This window comes from Octopus sinensis, linkage group LG2, assembly GCF_006345805.1.
Source record: "Octopus sinensis linkage group LG2, ASM634580v1, whole genome shotgun sequence".
Lineage (NCBI taxonomy): Eukaryota > Metazoa > Mollusca > Cephalopoda > Octopoda > Octopodidae > Octopus > Octopus sinensis.
In genome coordinates, this window is record NC_042998.1 from 52,964,756 (window position 1) to 52,989,205 (window position 24,450).

At 34.3% G+C, this 24,450-nt stretch overlaps 1 long non-coding RNA gene across 1 annotated transcript in view; it reads right to left on the bottom strand.

Moving 5' to 3' along the window:
• Positions 1-3,210: 3,210 nt before the first annotated feature.
• LOC115232518 overlaps positions 3,211-24,450 on the bottom strand; it is a 293,191-nt gene continuing 271,951 nt past the window's right edge. The window contains exons 3-4 of the long non-coding RNA XR_003883638.2: positions 10,858-10,949; positions 3,211-3,221 (exon numbers count right to left, since the gene is read on the bottom strand). This is a non-coding gene — a long non-coding RNA (uncharacterized LOC115232518). The remainder of the gene's footprint in view (positions 3,222-10,857; positions 10,950-24,450) is intronic.

Sequence of the window (24,450 nt, forward strand, 5' to 3'; positions counted from 1 at the left end):
AACTGATCTTGCCAAATGCTGGAAGCTGTGTCCTTTATGAATGACTAACTCATCTTGTTGCTAATGAGAAATAAATAAGAATCACACCTCCCATTAAAGTATTGTTGCTTTAAGGCATATTGGTACCAACTAACGAAATCTTCATTTCATAAATATTTAACTATCATTAGATACATTAGCTAAATAAGTGCTATAAATAAGTCATAAATAAGTCAATTTATTGGTTATTTAATTTTGAACTCTTTTACTTTGGTTATTAATACTTCAAGAGTTCTTCTAAAGAGTAACTTAAACTGCTAGATTTAGCAGTTTCACCCACTTCCGCCTAAATCAGATCCTACTTTCTGAAACAGAGAAATATATTTTGTAAAAAGGATTTTGAAATGTAGAAAGTTTGATTAACTATGATGATATTGTTTTTCAAGCCTATACATACAGACATTGCTACAAAACCACATGGTCTAGGTAACTCAAGCAAGTGTCCTTACTATAGCTTTGAGCTGACTAATACTTGTGAGTGAAGTTGGAAGACAGAAACTATGTGGAAGCCTGCAGTGTGTGTGTTGTATGCATGTGTGTCTGTAAGTGTATTTGTATATATCTTTCTGAAATCTGTTTCCCTATTCACAGCATTTGAAGGAACTGGTCTTCTGTGCTTATTTCTCATAACTTGCAGTGTGACAAAAAGAGATTGTTAACTTAAGTACGGGAGTTTATTTGATCAACTAAAACCCTTCAAAATATTGCTCCAGTATGACCACATTTATCTTTCTTTGAGCAGTGTTTGCTCATGCTTTTTTTTTATGCACCTGGGCTATTGCTCCATTCTATCCAACATCAGAGGTGTATCACTCTTAGCCAAGTCCCTAAAGATTGAAGGTCAGCAACTGGAGGTAAAATTTGCACTCAGAATACAAAGTGCTAGAACAATAACACAATGCACCTCAGCCAATGCTGTAAACATTTCTACCAATATCCACTGATCTGACCTGTGGTAGCTGAGCCTTCTGTTCTACACTACTGATTTCATTACTCATGTTTCTGCGGAGTTATAAATCCATCTTTAGAATGGTACTTGAAAGAACTAACATAACAGTGCAACCTGCTGTTGAAGACATTTTCATTTAAGGCTACATAAGAGGATTCTGTCTGAACTGCAATATATTGCAGCATATAGCACCAACAAGATTTGGAAATGGTGCCATGCACTATATAACAGTTCCCAGTTCAAAATTTGTATACCAATATGCACCACATCTCAAAAGTAAATAGACACCTTTCATCATACTGTTTTATGTGTGTGGACACTATCTGATGCTTTGAACTTGTTAATATACTATACACAACATACGTCTACTAAAACCTTTAGATATTTAAATGCATTGAATGACATTATTTTGTTTCTAGAAATAAATCTTTCAAAAATGAATATGTTTATTCATTTTTGAGATAGAAATGAGTCTGCTCCAGCACAAACACGGTCCAATGACTGAAACTAGTAAAAGGAAATGATGGGGCACAACTAGAAATTCGTGTTGACCCACTCTTTCTTTATATGTTCTTCCGTTTCACTTCTGAACTTACAACTCACCCACATAATTTCTAACAGGGCCTGTAATACTTGGGAAGGGGGTTAGTTAACTGAATTGACCCCTGTATTTGACAGGTACTTTACTTTATAGACCCCAGAAGAATGACAAGCAAAGTTGACTTTCGCGGAATTTGAACACAGAATGTAGAGAGCCACTACAAATACTGTAGTTTTCTTGTTAAATCTAATGATTCTACTCCTCCACCCAGGCATTCTATGTAATCCTTGATTACATTAATTGTGTTGCACTGACACAAATACTCTAGAAGAAAATTATGAGTAGGAGTATATCTCACTATTTCTGATCATTGTTTTACGTGGATACACACACATACAAATGTTTACAGATAATACCAGGTTATATAATAAATGTATTTTCTAATGTCTGTCTCTTTTCTGATGAAAGCACCACATTGATGTGTTTTCTATTTTTATGAGTGGTGCCAGCCAGAAACTTACAATCATTTTTAGGAAAGAATATAAAAAGGAAATATTCATGCAATTATTTTATTATATATGCTTTGGTTTATTTTTCATGCGCCATATAATTAGCATTATTTTCCAAATATATTATAGCTTGAATCTGTGTCTGTTACATAAAAATTAATCAAGTATTTTAAATGAACCTTGCATGAAAATATTCTCACAGGATTTAAGGAATACTTTTTCTAGCAATATATCTATCTATTTATCTGTCTATCTATCTGTCTAACTAACGAGAGAGAGAGAGAGAGAGAGAGAAAGAGAGAAAGAAAGAGAGGAGGGAGAGGGAGAGAGAGAAATGGTTAAATAAGTGTCATAAAAGAAAAGAAGAGGCATTCATACTTTTTTCAAAGTAGATTTAAATATACATATTTGTACATAAATATGTGAGTCAACGACATGCAATTTTGTTCCTACCCTCTCCTATCTTTGTTTACTACTCTTCCTCTGTTCCTTGGACTCTTCTATTTGCATCTGATAACAGATTATACTCAAACTATTATACTTTCACTCAATAACTTTTTGCATATGACTTTCCCTCCCTATAGCATATATATGTGTGTGTGTGTGTATATATATATATATATATACATTTCAAAATGGATATCGTTACCCAGGCAGTATGCATGGTTCTAAAGAAGAACACATTTAACTTTGATGGTAAAACATATCAGCAAATAAAGGGCACAGCTGTGGTGACGAAATTTACACCATCATATGCTAACCTAGTTATGAGTTTTTTAGTAGAAAAATAGTAGAAATAGAGAAAACTTTTGACCAAAATTTCAAGAACACATGTCATGGAAAAGTGGAACACTTCCTCATTGACTGCTTTAACTTTTGGGAGAAATCAAATGATGATCTGCAAATATTCAATAACATTCTAAATACCCTTCACCCATCTACCAAATTCCTGACAGAAATCAATCATAATGACTTACTATTCCTAGATATTTGCATAAAACTATGTGACTCCACCGTAACAATGGATATGTTTTACAAAATAACAGACACACACCAGTATTTGAACTCCTACTCTTGCCATCCTTCACACATCAAAAGTAACATTACATATAGTATGGTAAGATGTATCCGTGCAATAGTAGTTGATCTGAAAATGTATCAAATTCAACTCTATGAACTCAGTCTTCCTAAGCAAAAAACAGAATGACTCCTTAAAATTAATAAATGATGGAATTATAAAGGCAATGAAAACTAGACATCATACAACTGAGGACACTTTTGAAAAAATATTGAAGAAAATACTATTCTATTTATCAATAGACATAATTCAGGAGTGACCAACATTTTCCACACTATAGAAACAAACCTACCAATACTCTTACAAAGCTCCATAATAAAAAAAAAACAATTCTAAAAATCCAGGGTCTTGGAAAGTAACCACTGCTTACTCTTAAACACACAAACAAAGAAACACCTATAAACACATATACAGTATGTTTATGTATGTGTGCTTTGTAAATCAATCACAAATATGATAATATCGAAATTCAGGTCTACATAATCTTGAAGCTTTTTCTTATAAATACATTTATACAAAGACATTGTGATCAGCTTCCGACATGACATGTCTCCAGATAAAACTGAGGAAGTATGGTTACCACAAATATTTGGTCTGAGGCCAGCCTTAATCACCAGTAAATATTACTGCACTCATGTACGTCTTTTATCTATCAACTGACAAACAGTAAATTTCACTTAGGCAGGATGCCAGAGACAGATGTTGGAAATAAGAAATTCCTTTTCTAATTTTCTACCTTATATAGTTCTGAAATGTTAGCTTTCTTCCTCATCAATATTATTTATTAGACATAGTAACCTAAAATGAAGCAAATTTTGTTAGCACTTTCAGACAGAGATGTTTGATCTGGAACAAATATTCCAGATATTTTCCTAGTTGATATTTGTTATTATTTGTTTCAGTCATTGAACTGTGGCCAAGCTCCGACACCACCTTGAAGGATTTAACCAGACAAATTGAGCCCAATACTTTTTAAAGTCTGGTATTTACTCTATTAATCTCATTTGCTAGACCACTAAGTTATGGAGAGGTAAACAAACCACACAAATATATACACAACTAGATCGGTAGCCACTATGCACATTTTTTTCTCTCCTTGTTTCTTTCTGTGTTGTTTTCTGTGGAAGAGCATAGGCTCAAAACGTAAAAGACTTTTTCAATTCTTGAGCATTATACTAATACATCTGTTTGTTTTGTGCACCACCTGTCTTCATCTTTTGTTATTTCATTAACTCTCCCCTATATACATATATATATATATATAAATATATGACAGGTTTCCACACCGTTTCTGTCCAACAAATTCAATTATAAGGTTTTTGTAGGCCTGGAGCTATAGTAAAAACTTTTGCCCAAGGTGTTGTGCAGTAGGACTAAACCCCAAACCATGTGGTTGCAAAATGAGCTTCTAAACCACACAACCATGCCTGGGCAGAAAGCATTGTATTCTGTTTTTGCTTACACTCTTCACCAGTTTCTCTCTTTCCTGTAATTGTTTTGTTCACCAATTTTAAACTAATATTCAACTACTTCCACCAATTGCAATCAGTGCAAATGAATCACAGAGTATTTATGCAATCATTCAAACTGGTACCACATGGGCACACTGGATAATCGCTTGAGAGCCTCAAGAGTCTAGGAGCCTAATTCTAATCTATGCCATGGTTTGCTGTTAATAAAAATTATAGGGCCCAGTGCCCTGACTTGCCTGGCAACTTCATGGTCTAGAGGGCCAATTCTGATCGAAGTTATAGCTTGCTGTCAATAGATAATATAGGGCCCAGTGCACTGATTGCCAAAATTGTTGAAACTGACATGTCAGTGTTAAGAATTCTTGATCAGCACTTTTCAGATGATTATGGTCCCTGTTAATTTTACATATACACATTATTGAATTGCTAAATCATCCAATTATTTGGATGATGAAAACATAGATCCTAATGTTAAAGCAAGTCCAGAAAGAACCAAGTTGAGCTGTCTTAACTGATGAGGCAACAGAAATTATCAAAACTGACACGTTCGTATTAAGAATTCTCAATTGGCACTTTTTTGACAATTATGTTCCCTGTTAGTGTATATGCTTTCATTCATGTGCATTAACTACAGCCTTAGAACAGTTTAGCTCTTATTTCTAGCAATGTAGGTGATTCCTAATGCACTGGTTGCATTTAGTGACATTTGTAATTCTTCTTTTTGGTGAAACATTAAAACTGTTTATATTAATTATATATATACATATGTATGTGTGTGTGTATACATATGAGAGAGAGATGTGGAGGCACGTGGCTTAGTGGTTAGGGTGTCAGCATCATGATCGTAAGATTGTGGTTTTGATTCCTGGACAGGGTGATGCGTTGTGTTCTTGAGCAAAGCACTTCATTTCACATTGCTCCAGTCCAGTCAGCTGGCAAAAATGAGAAAAAATTGTGGAGACACAATGGCCCAATGGTTAGGGCAGTGGACTCGTGGTCAGGGGATCACGGTTTTGATTCTCAGACAAGGCTTTGTGTGTGTTTATTGAGCGAAAACACCTAAAAGCTCCAGAAGACTCTGGCAGGGGGTGCTGGCAATCCCTGTTATACTCTTTCACCCCAACTTTCTCTCACTCTCTCTTCCTGTTTCTTGAGTAATGCTGCGATGGACTGGTGTCCCGTCCAGCTGGGGGAAACACATACACCACAGAAACTGGGAAACCAGGATCATGAGCCTGAAATGGGTGCATAAAAAAATGAGAGAGAGATAGATAGATAGATATGTATATGTTTGTACATGCATACATGTGTGTGCATGTGTGTGTGTGTGTGTGTGTACATGTGTGTGTATGCATGCATGTGTGTTATTATTATTTCTTTGTATTGACATTGCTTTACTTGGAAATGGTGACAAAACGGGTATCTGGCTGTAGAAAATCTGCCTTAATAAATTCTATCTAACTCATGGAAGCATGGAAAATTGAACAGTAAAATAATGACGATGATGATGGTAATGATGGAAGTTATTTTCCTTCATTCTTTCTCAGTTTCTTCTCTTTATCATGCATATTTTTCCACTCTGGGGCAACCCATACAAATAATCCCTCTGTATCTTTTGTGATTATTTTCTAATATTAAAACTAGTCATTCAACCATGTTAATTTTTATGCATATGATTTTCAAAACTGAAGCCATGATTCTTTGGTTTATTTTCATCCTTGGTGACTGTCATAGTTCAAGGAAATTCAGATCACAACAGAATTTCTTCAGCTAGTCCTAACATTAACAGCCTATTAATCTGACAATCAATACTTTACTTTGTAATTTCCAGTAAGTATTCAACATCTAAATGACTTATCATGTGTATCTTGGATTGAAAATAATTGTCATTGAAAATGAATAAAAAGTTTGGGGACAGAAAGAGCATCCAGCCATAAAACATAGTTTGAGAAAAAAAAAACTGTCCAACCCTTGTTAGCATGAAAAAGTGGATACAAAAGTTGATAGTGATTGTACAACAAAATAATTTTTTCTTTGTTTTAACTGGAAAACCTGCATATCTCAGTTATAACATACTGCTATCTCCCCCTCTCTCTCTCTCACCCTCTCCCATTATCTATCTATCTATCTATCTATCTATCTATCTATCTATCTATCTATCCATCTGTCTGTCTGTCTGTCCATCTATCTATCTATCTATCTATCTATCTATCTATCTATCTCTCTATTCCTTTTATGTATGCTCATATAGGTACCATTTATACTTCAATGGACATTTCAGTTTAGCTATCCATCACACTTTTTTTTTATATCTAAACCATAAGACCCATTCCTTTGTTAAATATAGTTATACTGATTAAACTTTAGTTAATCCAAGCTCTTCTACAATTTCCATTTCAGAGTCCACCAAATGTCCTTCCATATTCCATTCAATTACACACCTGCCAGTATGATTTATTTATTACCAAACTTTATCTCCTCTCCAATGTTAAGTACAACCTATTCTGCTTCACTTTTAATGAAACAGTATTTTTGTTCTTACTTATCTCACTTTCCCATGTAGTTCTTCCTCATATAAATACTTATATGCTTGTGTGTGTGAGTGTGTGTGTCTGTGTGTATGGATATGTGTATGTGTATACATGCGTATGTGTGCAATTGTATATGTATATATATATATGTATATATATATATATATATATGTGTATGTGTATGTATGTATATGTATGTGTGTATATATAGGTGTGTATGTGTATATATGTATATGTGTGTGTGCATGTGTGCGTGTATATATATATATATATACACACACACACATGCATATATATTGCCTTCCTACCATTTTCTCGTGTCTTGTATAACTTCTCTTCACACTTCCTGATCTGCTAAGCAGGCGATTGTCTCAAGTGGGTCTTTAAATTATTCTCTCCAATAATTCCAGTCCTATTTTACTGACCTGAACCAAATCTATCACAAGATGAGACTGGCTAGTGGAACTATAATGGATGTTTCTAAATTTCTGTCAAATAGGTCCAGTGTCCAGTTAACCATAATTTTCATTGTAACTTAATTTCAACCATGATCAGACAGGTCTATGATCAAAAGCAAGCCAGTCTAGATAATTATGATTTTTCTTTTATATTTCGTCATACAAAATATAACAAATACTATATGACACAATATGTCAGTTTCTTTTTTCTTTTCAGATAGTGGAATGTAATTTGAGGGTGAATTGGCTGCTATTTCTAAAAACTGACACACATTTTTATCATCCTCATCATAATTTGTTAAGGTTATCTTTACAGATTTTCTCTAGAAATTATAGATAGTGATTTTGTTATGACATTTCATATCTGGGATGTCAGATGTAAACAATGAGATCAAAGATAAAAGATGTGTAACAAGCATATATGCCATATTTCAAGAGTTTTTTCTCCTTCATCAGACACCATCTAATCCAATAAACATCCACGAACACCTTGCTTAAACAGCCACTAAATATAGTGGTGAAGGTGCATGGCTCAGTGGTTAGAGTGTCAAGCTTACGATCGTGAGGTTGTGCGCTCAAATCCCAGACCGGGCTGCATGTTGTGTTCTTGAGCAAGACACTTTATTTCATGTTCCAGTTCATTCAGCTGTAAAAATGAGTTGTGATGTCACAGGTGCCAAGCTGTATCAGCTGTTGCCTTTCAGGTTACACCATAGCATACCTAGCATCATCTCATGGAACACCAGTGTTCTACTGCATACCGGCTGCATAGCACTGATACAAAGTCCTTCAGTGGCTCAAAAAAAAAAAAAAAGAGTGTGCAAGCACGGTATAGTGAACATTAAAGCGATGATGATGATGAAAGTTAACGATGATGATCATGATCATGATAAATAACTTGAGATTGGCTGGTGCTCTGGAAGTAATTGGTAAAATTGTTATCTAGTATATGTTAGAAATGTGAATCAATTTCTGTTATTAAACCTGTTTCTGTTAAGTCTTAAATTGTTATATGATTATTTAATATCAATCACTTTATATTGAAAAATCATAGTGATTAATTTTTGTTCATATAAGGGGTGTGGTGGCTATTAGCGGTAATAGTAAACAATTAACTAATCTGAATATGTATAAAAATTAATTGATGTTGATGATAATGGTAGTACTGCTACTGCTGCTGGTAGAGGTGTTGATGAGGAGGATGGTGATAATGTTGGTAGTGATGATGATGCTGGTGGCAATAATGATAATGGTGATGATGATTATGATGATGATGATGATGATGATGATAACATTGGTGGCAATGACAATGATGGTGATGATAATGATGATGATGATCTTGGCTTTCACTTTACTCAAAATCAGTGAAGCTAATATTCAAGTTATGAGAACTGATTTTGCATGCATGTACAAATAACATGTATAACTGTCTGTCTGAAAGTATATAAGATTGAACAAAGCTATGATTGAAAGTATGCATATATATATGAGGTGTAGGAGTGTCTGTGTGGTAAGTAGCTTGCTTACTGACCACATGCAGCCGGGTTCAGTCCCACTGCATGGCATCTTGGGCAAGCGTCTTTTACTATGGTCTCGGGCCGACCAAAGCCTTGTGAGTGGATTTGGTAGACGGAAACTGAAAGAAGCCTGTTGTATATATGTATATATGTGTGTGTGTGTGTGTTTGCCTCCCCCCCCCCAACATTGCTTGACAACCGATGCTGGTGTGCTTACGTCCCCATAACTTAGTGGTAGAATAAGTACTAGGCTTAGAAAGAATAAGTCCTGGGGTCAATTTACTCAACTAAAGGCGGTGCTCCAGCATGGCCACAGACAAATGACTAAAACAAGTAAAAGAGTAAATGAGTATATATATATATATATATGTAAAAACAGATTGCACCTTGCATGCATATACAAATACAATGGCATAATATATTGCCTAGAAGCAAACAAGAATGAATAAACCTGTATGAAAGAATGTATATACATGAAATTCTGCATCCAGTGGCTTATAAGGAATATATCACTTTTCTTCTGAAAAGTTGTCCTAGAACAAAACCGATTATGTTTTATAAACAAAAGTCAGAGTGTAGGTCTTTTTGTTTTTTGCTTGAGTGGAAGGGCAGAATCAATGACCCTTCTCAGATTTCCTGAGGCAGGTGGGAAGAATGGAGAGAGAGTGAAAGGGAGGATGGTATCCTCAAACTGGAGATGTGGTCCAAAAGCTTATGTATAGCATCAGCAGCAACATCATTTAATGTACAGCAAACAGAAATATAAAATCAATCAATCAAACATGTACGTGTGAACAACAGGTTTCTCTCTCTCTCTCTCTCTCTCTCTCTCTCTCTCTCTCTATATATATATATATATATATATATATATATATATATATATATATATATATATATCTTTTTCCCCAATTTCATCTGTATGGTATTGGTCAACTCACAGCTACAGTATACAACAGCTGCCAAGAATGTTCATGAAGTGGGATTGAACCCCTGGCTGAATGTTTCTGAAGTGAACTTCTTAACCATACACCCATGCCTATAGCCATTATGAATGTTTGTATACATTTCTAAAGGTACACAAGTGTAGTTAAAAAATATATTTATTTGGCACAAACTCATCTCTTTTTCTCTGTTCAGTTTCTCATTTTCACTCTTCTTTTTTCCCCATTTCTCTCTCTCTCTTGCTCTCTCTTTTACTCATACACATACATGCAAACACATGCACATACAACACACACACATACACACAAGCACATACACACACACACATACACACATGCACACACACAATTTATGACTGACTTTATCATTCTTTCACATTTTATTCCCATCTGATTCTCTCTTTGTATGCACACATTTTTCATTTCGTATGTCTGTACATGTCTCTCTCCTTCTATCTATCTGCCTCTTTCTCTCTCTCTTTCTCTCTCTTTCTCTTCCTCTCTCTCTAATATTCTCTGCCATCCTTCACTTCTCTCTCCTCCCCTCACTTTCTATACTCTCATGAGTGTATATGTTCATGTTGAAATGTGCGCTAATTATTTATGCATGTCTTTCTTGATATATGTGCATGTACACTTATGTAAGCATCTATTAGTATTCAAGACAGAGCAGCATTTAAAAGATGATTTCAACAGTTTAAAGCTCTATCATCTAATCTCATTAGTTAATGCAGTCAAGTACAACATTGTAGCAGCTAAGCTGTGTAAAATTTCAGTATAACATTCAACACTTATATCAGATAACATGAAACATCTACCTACCTGTTCACACTGGCCTGCAGTTACTAACTCATCTGATCTTTCACTTTGTTTCTTTACAGTTCTTTTCACCTCTCCAGCCGTACATGCCCAGCCTGTAAGAGATTATTTATAAAAGTAGATTATAATGTAATTCTCATAATAGTAGATATATTACTATATTTGCTCAATGAGTTTTACTTACAACATATATCAAATATTTGTGACATGTACATATAGATAGTGAAAAGATTCAATCAAAAAATTGTTCTTTGCAATAATAAAATAATGATAATAATGATAATTCTTTCTAGTTTTAGGCAAAAAGGAGGAGAATGATCATTAGGTTAACCCAAGTGCTCAGCTGGTACTTATTTTATAGACCTTGAAAGAAAGAAACAAAGTTGACTTCAGTGGAATTTGAACACAAAAATAAAGATGGACAAGAAAAAACATGCTCATCAGTTGCTTGACCTTAACCAGTTGAACATGCCCCTTAGTGGCTTCAGATGGTTCTTAACTCCTTAGTGTTTAAAATGGCCATATCCAACCCAAATATTCTACATGTTTAATATTCAAATTAGTGATATCTAGCCTCTTACACCTAACCTACATTGACATTCTAAAGATAATCATGCATTATCTATAAGATAATGCATGATTAATTCAAAACAATTTGAGTGAAAAAGTATTACATTTAACAGAGTAATCTGAACACTAAAGGGTTAAACCATTTAGCATATAGCTATAGCCAGTTGGACAGCTTGCAGCAGACCCCTTTCTAGGTACGCAGCATGGAGAAGTTACAACAATGATGAAACATCAATAAACTACTTGACTTGTAGCTTATTTTATCAGTCTCAGAATAACGAAAGGCAAGCTTAATTTCAGCAGAATTTGGATTGAGAATGTAAAAAACCTTAACAAATACCACATGTCATTTTCTCTGACACATTAATGATTCTGCCAGTCCAATGTGAAAATAATAATTATCCTTTCTACTTTAGGCAAAAGGCCTGAAATTTGGTGGGAGTGGGTTAATTAATTACATTGATCTCAGTACTCAAATTAGAACTTATTTTATCAACCCAGAAAGATGAAAGCTAAAGTTGCCCTCAGCAGAATTTGAACTCAGAACATAAAGATGAATGGAATGTCAAAAAGCATTTTGCCCAGCATGCAACGAATCTGCCAGCTTGCTGCCTTTATAGTAATATTAATAATAACTGTTTCTAATTTAGGCACAAAGCCAACAATTTTTGAGTCAGAATCATGGTGAAGAGAGAGAGAGAGAGAGAGAGAGAGAGAGATAAATAGATAGATAGATAGATAGATAGATTTCTTTATTGGCCACACAGGGCTGAACACAGAAGGGATAAAATACAAAGTAGAGCTTTTCTTTTGGGAAGAAGAGAAAGAAAAAATTTAAAAAAGCAAAGAAGAAAAAAGTGGGTTGAATTCTGATCAAAATGGATCGCGAAAATAAAACAAAAAAAGGTGAGGACGATCAATAGGGACCATGTATCACAGACAGACAGAGAAGGAGAAAGAGAGACAGAAGTATAGAATAAGTGATCTATCTAATGAAGTACTATCTATCAAGTACTTCGTTTCATTGACCTTGAAAGGATAAAAGGTGAAAGCTAATCTTAGTGTGGCTTGGGTTCCAAATGTAAAGAGCCCAAAGAAATACTGTAAGGCATTTTATCAAATGCTCTGGACTGACAGTATGAGTATTTAAACAAGCATTTTGTTATAGCAAAATTTTGTCGTTATCATTATCATGATGATGATCATCATCATTTAATGTCTGGACAGTTTGAAAGTAACTGGCAAGTCAGTAGACTGTACCAAGCTCTGCTGTCTGTTTTGGCATGGTTTGTATGGCTGGATGTCCTTCCTAACACCAAAACAATTATGTTTTTATTCAAAGAGAGAGGAGAGAGAGAAAGAAAGAAAGAAGGAGACAGTCAGAGATAGATAGATAGATGGAGCGAGAAAGAAAAAGAGAAAGAGAGAGAGAAAGAAAATGAGGAGAAAGATAATTGCTTTTTCCTTATATAAAATAGTAAGACAAGAAAAGGCAGTGCTCACAAAGATTTGACATGACTTCTAAAACTCCTACAAGAAACAAAGAATTTATGTCAGGTTATTCTCAGACTGGAGACCTTAGTCAGAAGCCTGTAGCTTAGCAGCTAAAGACACCTAAAAGCTATATGGTGGTTTATACCCTTTTGTTATCATAGCTCTGTTGAAATATACTGCACTTGTTTCTATTAATTTCTTTGAATAGGTAAGGATTTAATGAAAAAATGACTTGTCATTATCAAGCAGGTGTTCAGAAACTAAATTAACACGAAATTTTGATGGAAGGTTTGATTTAGAGAGCTTTAAGACTGGAGTCTGTGTCATAAATACAAAGGCAGTAGGTTGGTTGGTATCAAAAGGGTTAAGCTGAGTGAGGGATTAAGAGATCTATCTAACAACAGTTACAGTCCCTCTGACAGACTTCTACAGAATTTTGTGGTAACCAGTTGCACCAACAAGAATGAGTGCAGCAAAACTCACTTGCCCACGGTTTCATACAGTGGGACTGGTTTCTGGGAGTATAAAATTGTGATGTGAACTTCATAATCACAAAACCATGGTGAAGAGAGAATGAGATAGACAGACAGACAGATAAAGAAAGATAGTTAGACAGAGAGGGAGAGAGAGAGAGAGAGAGAGAGAAAGAAAGAAAGAAGCAGACAGTCAGACAGACAAAGATAGACAGAGAAATTGTTAGATAAAGAAGCAGACAGTCAGACTGACTGAGAAAGAGAAAGTGAAAGCAAATAAGTTAAGGAAAAATTTTGAATAGGAAAATAGCTAAGAATGAAATAAAGAACATTTCTCTCTATCACTTTTTATTACAATTTGTGCCCAACCTTCCCCTTACCAAGAAAAAGACTAAAAATAAAAACTAAACAAATGCATAAAGCTGCAATGAATGAGACTGTAAAATATAAAGTGCACCAAAAAGATAAATGTCGGGCAATGTATTCATACTGGTGCCAAAGAAAGAGTTTAACAAAACAATAAAGAAATCAATACTACATTTCTTAGATTCGAAGACAAATATTAAAAAAAAATATATATATATATATATATTCAAGTAGTTTCAGTTTTGTACTGAACAGAGCTTGTGTTTTAAGGAAGGAAGGCAGTTCTTCACATGCAAATTGGGATATCATTTCAACAGTACAAGAGTGAGAAATAAAAAGAGAATAAGTAAATATTGTAAGAATGTATGAGTGTGTGATTATATGTGTATAGATGTATGTGTGTGTGTGTATGTATATATATATATATATATATATATATAAATATATAGTGTACACACACATATACACTTACAGTGTGCTCAGATGTGCTTCATAAATGAATGAGGAAGAGTACTCAATTTATGTTGTAGAGCATATGATTTATTTAGATTCAATTCCTTTATGGCAATTTAACTTTCACACTACAATTAAAACATGCATACATACACACACATGCATTCACACACACGTACACATTTATATATGTGCACATATATATATATTCCTATATACATGCATATATTTTTATATATATATATATAAATTATAATGGTTATTGACAATTTTGTCTTTTTTTTGGCATATTTGGCATCAAAATTTTTCTTTTGCCCTTATTTTATAAGTTATATATATATATGTATGTGTGTATATATATGTATGTGTATATATATATATATATATATATATATATATTATACACACACACACATATGCACATTAAGTTATAAATATATATATATATATAATTGAAAATCAAGAGAAGAGTGGAGATATATTCACATCAAAAACATTTTTATTAAAAAGTTTTCTACAATATATATAGCAATGGCCAACATATGTTGCTACTGCAGCAACTACACATTGCTCTATATGCAATTATGCATCCTAGTCATGGCAATTTCCTCAAGGGTCCATCACTTACGACATTTTCAAAGTGAACTAATTCAAACAAGCTTCCTGCATTGGTTTTCAGTTGAAGGTGATAGCATTACTTTTTAAATTGAATTGAATTTTGGTTTTATAATCTTCTCTACAGGTATCACAGTTGAAGCGTGGTTCATAAAATGTTTATATTACAATTAATTATAGCAGTTTTGTTTACATTTTACTGTATGGAGTACATTATTCCCTTAGGGGTACTTCACTTATTTTGAGTTCATATCCTCAATAATATTATTGTTATTATTATAATAATTATATTTATTAGTATTATTTATATAAATGTCATTAATTATCACAATCATTAATTTGACTAGTATAGTAGACTGTTTTAGCTGAAGAATGGACAAAAACACCTTTGGAAACAATTCAAACTTCATATGAGTTCATACCTCAGAATTCAAGCAGTAATTACTGCCAAAGGCAATCTTACGCCATATTGAAATAAATTTGTTCAAAATTTTAAGGTATTTCCATTATTTTGTGCAACCCCTGTATGTATATATAGGTTGTTTGGTATGTATATGTATTGCTAAATGTATATGTATTTTAGCATGAAAGTGTTTTTTTTAAACAGATATATCTTTTAATTTATTTGAATTTATTATTATTTTTTTACGACTAATTATTTATCCTGGGTATTCAAGTCTTTTTTCCTTCTATCCAAGCTATTTTTGATTTAAGGGTTTTCTTTGATTTTTATAATAATATAATTTTTAAACTGCAATAGTAATTTCACGGAACCAGTTATTGAAAAGACTGTTAGTTGAAAGGACCAATAAAACAAAACCATTTTCAAATGTGTATCTATCAAACTAATAGTATATTTATGCATATAACCTTATTTTGTTCCATTCGAAACAAAAATGTCCGGTGAATGCAAACGTGAAACTTTGAGTAACAGTTTTGGTGGTATTTTTGCTGCTTTTTAATAAAACATATTACTCTCCCTCCAGTATTTGAGTACTATTTTTTCCACCCTGTTTTGCATTTATGTGCTTACTCTGGTATATATATATATATATATATATATATATAAAGGGAAAGTTTACGAAAATAAACAAAAGGCAGGTGGTGTACAAACAAACAGATGTATTAGTATAGTGTTCAGGAATAGAAAAAGTCTTATGTTTCGAGCCTACGCTCTTCTACAGAAAGATACACAGAAAAAAACAAGGAGAGAAACAAGGAGAGAAAAAGAAATATATTAATATATATATATATATATATATATATTATATATATATATATATATAAAACAAATGAAAGACAGAAGAAGGAATATACGAGAATATATTATTAATCACAACAGTTGTTTCAACACATCTATTATCAACTCCTCTTGCGGGACACACAAAAACTGGTTCAGGAGTATCATCCAGTGGTGCAGACGTATCTCGTCGAGTGATAAATAAATAAAAAAACTTGTTAAAATGATTGTTCCATTATGCAACTTTCCAAACACACACACACAAACAGAATTATAGTTACATGTGCATGGACATGTGTATCCATGTCATCACATGATAACTAAACTATCAGCAAACCTCACCTCGATAGAGTCAGTGTTATTCATTTGCAATCATCCAGAGAATCATGATTGGTTTCTTGTGCTGTTCATGTTTGAGATGAAGTAAAGGAAATAAAACCTTGTTTGAAAACAGATGAAGGCATCTAATCACAGAGAATTGCTTCAATAGATGTCATCTGATCCATGCAAGTATGGAACATTAAAATGAGGATGATGATGGTGAATACATGTTAAATTTTGATTTATCTTAAAACTAGATTAAGAATAAGTGAAGGTACATAGTTTAGTGGTTAGAGCATCAGGCTCACAATTATTAGATAGTGGGTTCAATTCCTGAACCAGGTTGTGTGTTATGTTCTTGAATAAGACACTTTATTTCACATTGCTCCAGTTTATTCAGCTGTAGAAATGTGTGGTGGCATCACTGGTTCCAAGCTGTATCGGTCTTTGCCTTGCCCTTGGATAACATCAGTGGCATAAAGAGGGAAGGATGATATGCATGGGTGACTGCTGCTCTTCCATAAACAATCTTGCACAGACTTGTGCCTCAGAGGAGAACTTTCTAGGTGCAATCCCATGGTCATTCATGACTAAAGGGGATCTTTACCCTTTTTTAACCATTAAAGAACAACAACATAACATTTACTGATGGGTGGTCTCAATATCAAGAATAGAATCAAATTTATTGTGAATTCTACTGATATCTTTGTTTATATGTTGTCATGCTACTGTCATATTTCAATTGTTTGAATAATCAGTAAATCTGTACATTACTTCAGGGGAGATGAATCAATGCTATCTGTAGTAGCTGTGCATCCATTACTGACTAGATCAAAAAAAGTCGAAATCCCCAGATCTGGTGGTCCCAACACTGGATGTGGTGGGGATTTATCTCCCCACTAGTGATATAAACTAAAGGGCACTTTGCACCAAAAGTGAATATGAGATTTTCTCCCATGGAATCTACCACAGAATAATTTGTCCTTCATCTATGTCTAAATCATCATCCTCATCATCGTTTAACGTCCGTTTTCCATGCTAGCATGGGTTGGACGGTTCGACCAGGGTCTGGGAAGCCAGGAGGATGTACCAGGCTCCAGTCTGATCTGGCAGTGTTTCTACAGCTGGATGCCCTTCCTAACGCCAGCCACTCTGTGAGTGTAGTGGGTGTTTTTTACATGCCACCAGCACAGGGGCCAGAGGGGGCTGGCAAACGGCTACGATTGGTTGGTGCTTTTATGTGTCACCGACACGGACGCCAGTCAGGCGGCACTGGCATCTGCCTCGTTCGGAAATAGGGATAAATATTATCTTATATGTCCTTTCTGCTTTTAAAAAGGTAGGGATTTGATGAGAGAAATTTGTCTTCTAATTCATTGCAAGTTCAGTGTGCACATGAAGGCTTCCTCGTTGGTCTACATGATAATTAGTTGAAAAGTTACAGCAATTGAGATCATAACAATGATTATGAAATACATAATCTCATTCAGCTGGGTTGTTATCTAGTAGCCAAGATAATGAATTTGCTTGTTTATGGCATTTCTTCAAGTCTGATGTATTAGTTGGCATTATGAAAAGGTGGATTATCTAAATATGCTGAAAAGATACTGTTATGAAGCTGTGAGACCAGATGGTGATGAGATGATGGTAGACAGAACCTTATTTTCAATGTTTCAGGTATGGTAATTACATTACTTCAGATTATGTGAGCGTAGTTTAGTGTTAGGATAGAGGATACTGGACTAATTGTGATAACAATATGGGTCAGTATTTGCATGGCTGTGTGGTAAGAAGTTTGCTTCTCAACCACATGGTTCTGGGTTCAATCCCACTGCATAGCGCTTGGACAAGTGTCTTCTATTGCAGCCCTGGGCTGATCAAAGCCTTGAAAATGGATTTGACAGATGGAAACTATGAAAGCCATTGTGTGTGTGTGTATGTATCTATGTCTTTGTGTTTGTCTCCCCTATCACCACTTGACAATTAGTGTTGGTTTGTTTATGTCCCTATAACTTAGTGGCTTGGTAAAAAGTGGCCAACAGATTAACTACCAGACTTAGAAAAAAAATAAGTTGGGTTTGATTTGTTTGACTAAACCCATCGAGGCGATGCCCCAGCATGGTCACAGTCTAATGACTGAAACAAGTGAAAGGTAGATAGAAGAATGTGAAAACAAACACCCTATTTAATGTGGGAAAGAAGAAAAATATTTTCGAGATTTAACAAAACTTAATTGAAAACTAAACAATAACACTGTTGTCTTCGTTTGCCGCAAAGGCATTTTTCAAATACGCCAACCAAGATAAGTTTTAAATTGTCTGAAGTCGTAAGACACCTGCTGTTTTGTCCTGTTATTACTATTCTTGTTTTTTATTTCTATTTTTTGTTTCTTGTATTTATATTCGTGTGGCATCCTGTCCTTGTTTCGTATACATTCGATCCTCTTTACAAGAAATCTAATGCCCATAGCTTAGTTTTTCTTTGGGGCTGGCCGTATCGGAGCGATATCAGGATTAATCAGCCCAAATTGCTAAGATGATCCGGTTCCCGACTGAAGATTAGAGGCTTCGAATGACCCGTCTGTTTTTTTGTGTCGTCTCTTTGTGTGTTTTTTGCGTTCTTGTCCCATTTTGTAATTTATATTTTATTTCTATACATATATATATATATATATATATAATATATATATATATATATATATAACATTGACTCTAAACAATAATGACTCAGTTATGACATAATAAAGACATGTGACTTTATTAGGTGAATGGTAGAGTGTGACAATTAAATCAGCTCATAAACATTAAGAGATCCTCTAATGCTTTATGAATCAATGAAAATCCATAGCCTTTTATAATACTATGATTGATAGAATAATGTGAATGAAAAAGATTTTGCAGAATTACTGCTACACCGAAACAAACATACATCTAATGCAATTAGATCAACTAATACAAAAGGAAAAGCTACACATACAACATGCTCATTTCAAACCTTCCTAAAGCAATTATCTTTTGAATAAACAGATTTCCAAATATCCAATTCAGGCGGAATATGTGCACTGGCCTATTGTATAATTAAAAATATTGAGACAAAAGATTCAGAGCTTATTTGATATATTCGGTTGAATGTATGTAATGTACCAAATGTTACATAGGCAGCACTATCAACCTGTTGTTATACAGGCATCATTGTCATTCTGCTTATATAAACGCATTAAAGAACATGTGAATGAAAAATCATTGTTTATGAAATGGCATCTAGATACCTAACTGTGCATGAGGTTAAAGTTTGTATCAAGGACTGCAGTAGGAACATTGAACATTTTTGTGTTGATATCTCTTTTCTCTTCTATCTAATTTTTCTCTCAGTCATTAGACTGCTGGGGGTACCACCTTGAAGAATTTTTAGTTGAATGACTCAACCCCAAGTACTTTTCTTTTTTAAGCCTGGTACTTATTCTGACAGTCTATTTCACCAAACCACTAAGTTATAGGGATGTAAGTTGTGGAGGTGCAATGGCCCAGTGGTTAGAGCAGTGGACTCGTGGTTGGAGGATTGCGGTTTCGATTCTTAGACCGGGCGTTGTGTGTGTTTATTGAGCGAAAACACCTACAGCTCCATGAGGCTCTGGCAGGGGGTGGTAGCGACCCCTGTTGTACTCTTTCGCCCCAACTTTCTCTCAGTCTTACTTCCTGTTTCTTGAGTAACACTGCGATGGACTGGCATCCCGTCCAGTTGGGGGGAAAACATATGCCATAGAAACCAGGAAACTGGGCCCCTGAGCGTAGCCAGGCTTGAAAAGGGTGCATAAATAAATTTTAAAAATCACAGAAACTCCGTTTGTTGAGTGGTGGTGGGGGGGCTAAACAGATACGCACTCAAAAATATACATGTATATATTCAACAGGCTTCTCTCAGTTTCAGTACCGAATCCACTCAGGAGGCTTTGGTCAGCCCAAGGCTATAGTAGAAAATAGTACAAGAAGTGTCACATAGTGGAACTGAACCCAGAACCATGTGATTGGGAAGGAAACTTCTTACCATATAGTCAGGCCTGTGTCTATTAACATATCAAATATTTAAAGATGGTGGATAAGCTGAGTTGTTAGCATGTTGGATGGTATGTATGATATTTGTTTTAACTTTCTTCACTCTGAGTTCAAAATTTACCTGAGTCAGTTTTTTTTCCTTTCATTCATTTAAGGTTGATAAAAAAGTTCTAATTCAGGATGGTGAATTGGCAGAATGTTAGAGTGTTAGGCAAGATGCTTTGCAGGATCTCTTCCTGGTATTTTTGTTCTGACAGAAACACCTGCAACGAAACACTGATGCCAAGCTGTATTGGTTTTTTTTTTTCTTCTTAAATAAGCATCTGTGGTATATAGAGGGGAGACTTACAGGTTTGGATAACTTCCAGTCACCTTAAAAAAAAAAACTCTTGCTCTGGCCTGTACATACATGATCAGCTTTGACCAAAGGAGCCCATATATCACCAGAGGTTCCTTATTAAATTTTGGTGGGGTCCATACAACAAAATAGTAAATTGAGGATCCACAATGGTATTTTAAGGGGCCCTGAAAAAATTTGGTTTTAGAGGTATGTATTGGTATGTATTGCAGAAACAACAAGGTTTTTTTCCCCCTGACATTTTACATAATCCAACCTACACAAGTTAATAGGTAAAAAACAAAATAGGAATTTTGAAAGACATTTCTATAACAGTAGTTTTTAAATATTGTATGACTATGGGGATCCACCAAAGTAGATTAGTAATCTAAGGAGTTCATAGATAAATAAAGGTTGAAACCCCCTGCCCTATATTAATCAAACACACTAAACCATACCAAACCCAAATCAACCATCAGAAGGAACTTCTATACCAGTTATGTGATACCTATGACATACATGTAAGTAGTTACAACACACAGTATGTTTATAGGTGACATGTGATGGATTTTGAAAAAAGTATTTTCCTTACAGGATCTTGTTATATCAAGCTTGTCTATAAGCATTAATCTAAACTAAAATATATGCATACACATGCAACACTCTAATAAAAGGATTATTAAATAGATAAAAATTTCGACATGCTGGGGTAAAATGTTTTACTATCACTATTCTTGATTGTCATAGATGTATGGATTGATTTTAATAAAATAGCCCCAAACTATACTCCCTATAATGCAGTGTATTTCTAAGCATGTTGATGGTTCAGGGGATTATTAAGTTCATATTGTTTTAAATTGTCCTTTCATGAACAAAGCTTGTTAAAATCAACATATTGATATTTTTCTTCTTTCATGTTCAAACAAAGCATCAGTGAGGAAATAAACATTTAGAGTGGGATAAAAATGCAAAAAGCCCAAGTTCTCATATTTTTCTCTTTTTCCCCCGTTTCTTTTTATGTCAACACCAGCATTTTTAAATGTGAACATATTTGCTGCCCAGTCCCAGGTTACTCATCTATAAATTTAATTGAACAAATTTATTTTTCCCTTTTTCTGAAGTATTGTTGCCTTCATTGTTCATTGCTAACTATATTGATCTGGCCTTCTAATATTTTGACTGAAATAAGGGCGATAGATTAGCTAAATCCTTAGGGGATTGAGCAAAATGCAGTTTGGTATTTAGTTATGATTCTTATTTCTTTACTGCCCACAAGGGGCTACACACAGAGGGGACAAACAAGGACAGACAAATGGATTAAGTCGATTATATCGACCCCAGTGCATAACTGGTACTTATTTAATGGATCCTGAAAGGATAAAAGGCAAAGTTGACCTTGACGGAATTTGAATTCAGAACGTAGCAGCAGACAAAATACCACTATGCATTTCGTCTGGTGCACTAACATTTCTGCCAGCTCACTGCCTTTAGTTATGATTCTATATGCTTTGTGTTCAAATCCTACTGAAACCAACTTTGCCTTTCATCCTTGCAGGGATTGATAAAATAAATACTAGTCAAGTATTTGAAGCTGATATAACTGGACATATTTTTCTTCCAAAGTTGAGGCTTTGTACATTTTTTTATTTGTTTCAATCATTTGACTGCGACCATGCTGGGGCACCACCTTGAAGGTGATTTTCAGTTGAAGAAATCAACCCCAGAACTTATTCTTTGTAAGCCTAGTATTTATTTTTTCGGTCTTTTTGATGAACTGCTAAGTTACAGGGATGGAAACGCATCAGCATCAATTGTCAAGTGATGATGGGAATACAAACACAGACACAAAGACACACACACATAAATATATATATATATATATATATTATATATATATATATATATATATATGTATATTTACACGGAGGGCTTCTTTCAGTTTCTGTCTACAAATCCACTGACAAGGCTTTGATTGGCCTGAGGCTATAGTAGAAGATGCTTACTCAAATTGCCAGGTAGTGGGACTGAGCACAGAACCATGAAGTTGGGAAGCAAGCTTCTTACCACACAGCCATGCCTGCTAATATATACATATGTAAGATACCTACCTTTTGATTAAAGTAGCAAATTAAGTGGAGCATAACTAGAATAAGACCAAACCAATTATCAGTGTTTAATTACTAGGTGACTCCTTAATTGCATGACATACATATCTGAACATAGTAAACTAGAATTAACCATCACCATGTATACCAATAATAGTCTATGTTTACCTCACTTGCCTCTATAATCTATTAGCAAATGAAAACAGGGTAGAACAGACAACACACACATAGATATATGCTCACACATACGTATACATGTATCCTCTCTCTGGCTGGGTAACCATGTACCTCCTCTACAGCGAAATACCTATTTCTATCTCTCTGTCACACTCTAACATTTCATCATCTGACACAAGATCACCTCCTCCAGTACCCCCTCCCCTCTCAAAAGACTCTGCCAGTGCTAGTGCCATGTAAAACGCATCCAGTGTACACTGTAAAGTGAGTGGCATTTGAAAGGGCATCCTGCTACATAAAAAACCATGCCAAAATTGATCTTGCCTGTGCTGGTGTTATGTAAAAAGCGCTCAGTTCATCTTGCAGAGAGGTTGGTGTTAGAAAGGGCATCCAGCCATAAAAACCATACCAAAACAGACTGGAAAGCATGGTGCAATCTTCTGCCAAGCCAGCTCCTGACAAAACTGTCCAACCCATGACAGCATAGAAAGAAGACATTAAATGGTGATGATGATGATAGAATATATATATATATATATATATATATATACATATACACACACACATATACATATATATATACTTACATATATATATATATACACACACACATATACATATATATACTTACATATATATATATATACAAACAGATATATATATACACATATATATATATACACATACATACATATACTTACATACATATGTACATATACATACATACATACATACATATATATATACACACACACACACACACACACACACACACACACACATACATACATACACATGTAAAACAATCAGATGCCTGAGCTATCACATTGTTATCTATCTCATGCACCAAAGTATTGTGCAACTTTGATTCTGCATATCAAAGTGCACTGTCTCAGTCTCTGTGAGACAAAGACATGGTATATTTACACAATGGACATGCGATTCGCAGTTAGTCTGTTACTGATTATCATCTACATTATAGATTTGCTTAACAAAAGTAACAAAACTAAGTCAACCTTTATTACGTTGTTTCATGATATAAAATGATGCAAATTATAGTCTATAAAATAAATTATTTCAAAATTTCCTCTATCCTACTAGAACTGATAGAATTTTCCTTTTGAATTATGGTCATCTCAAATATTAAAGAAATAGTTAAAAAAACAAAAGAAAATAACAACAACAAGAAAATTTGCCACATCATATTAATGGTATTTTTCTTGCAAGACACAAAGCATGTAAATAGATTTAAAAACATACTCATTTCATGCCAGACTAAAGATAATTGCATTATTCTTTGTCTGTGAGATATTGATTTACTATAAAGAGGGTTAAAAATTTTAGCAGAATGGAATGACCGTTACTTTTGAGTTTCTGTACCTGATTTCCCTTA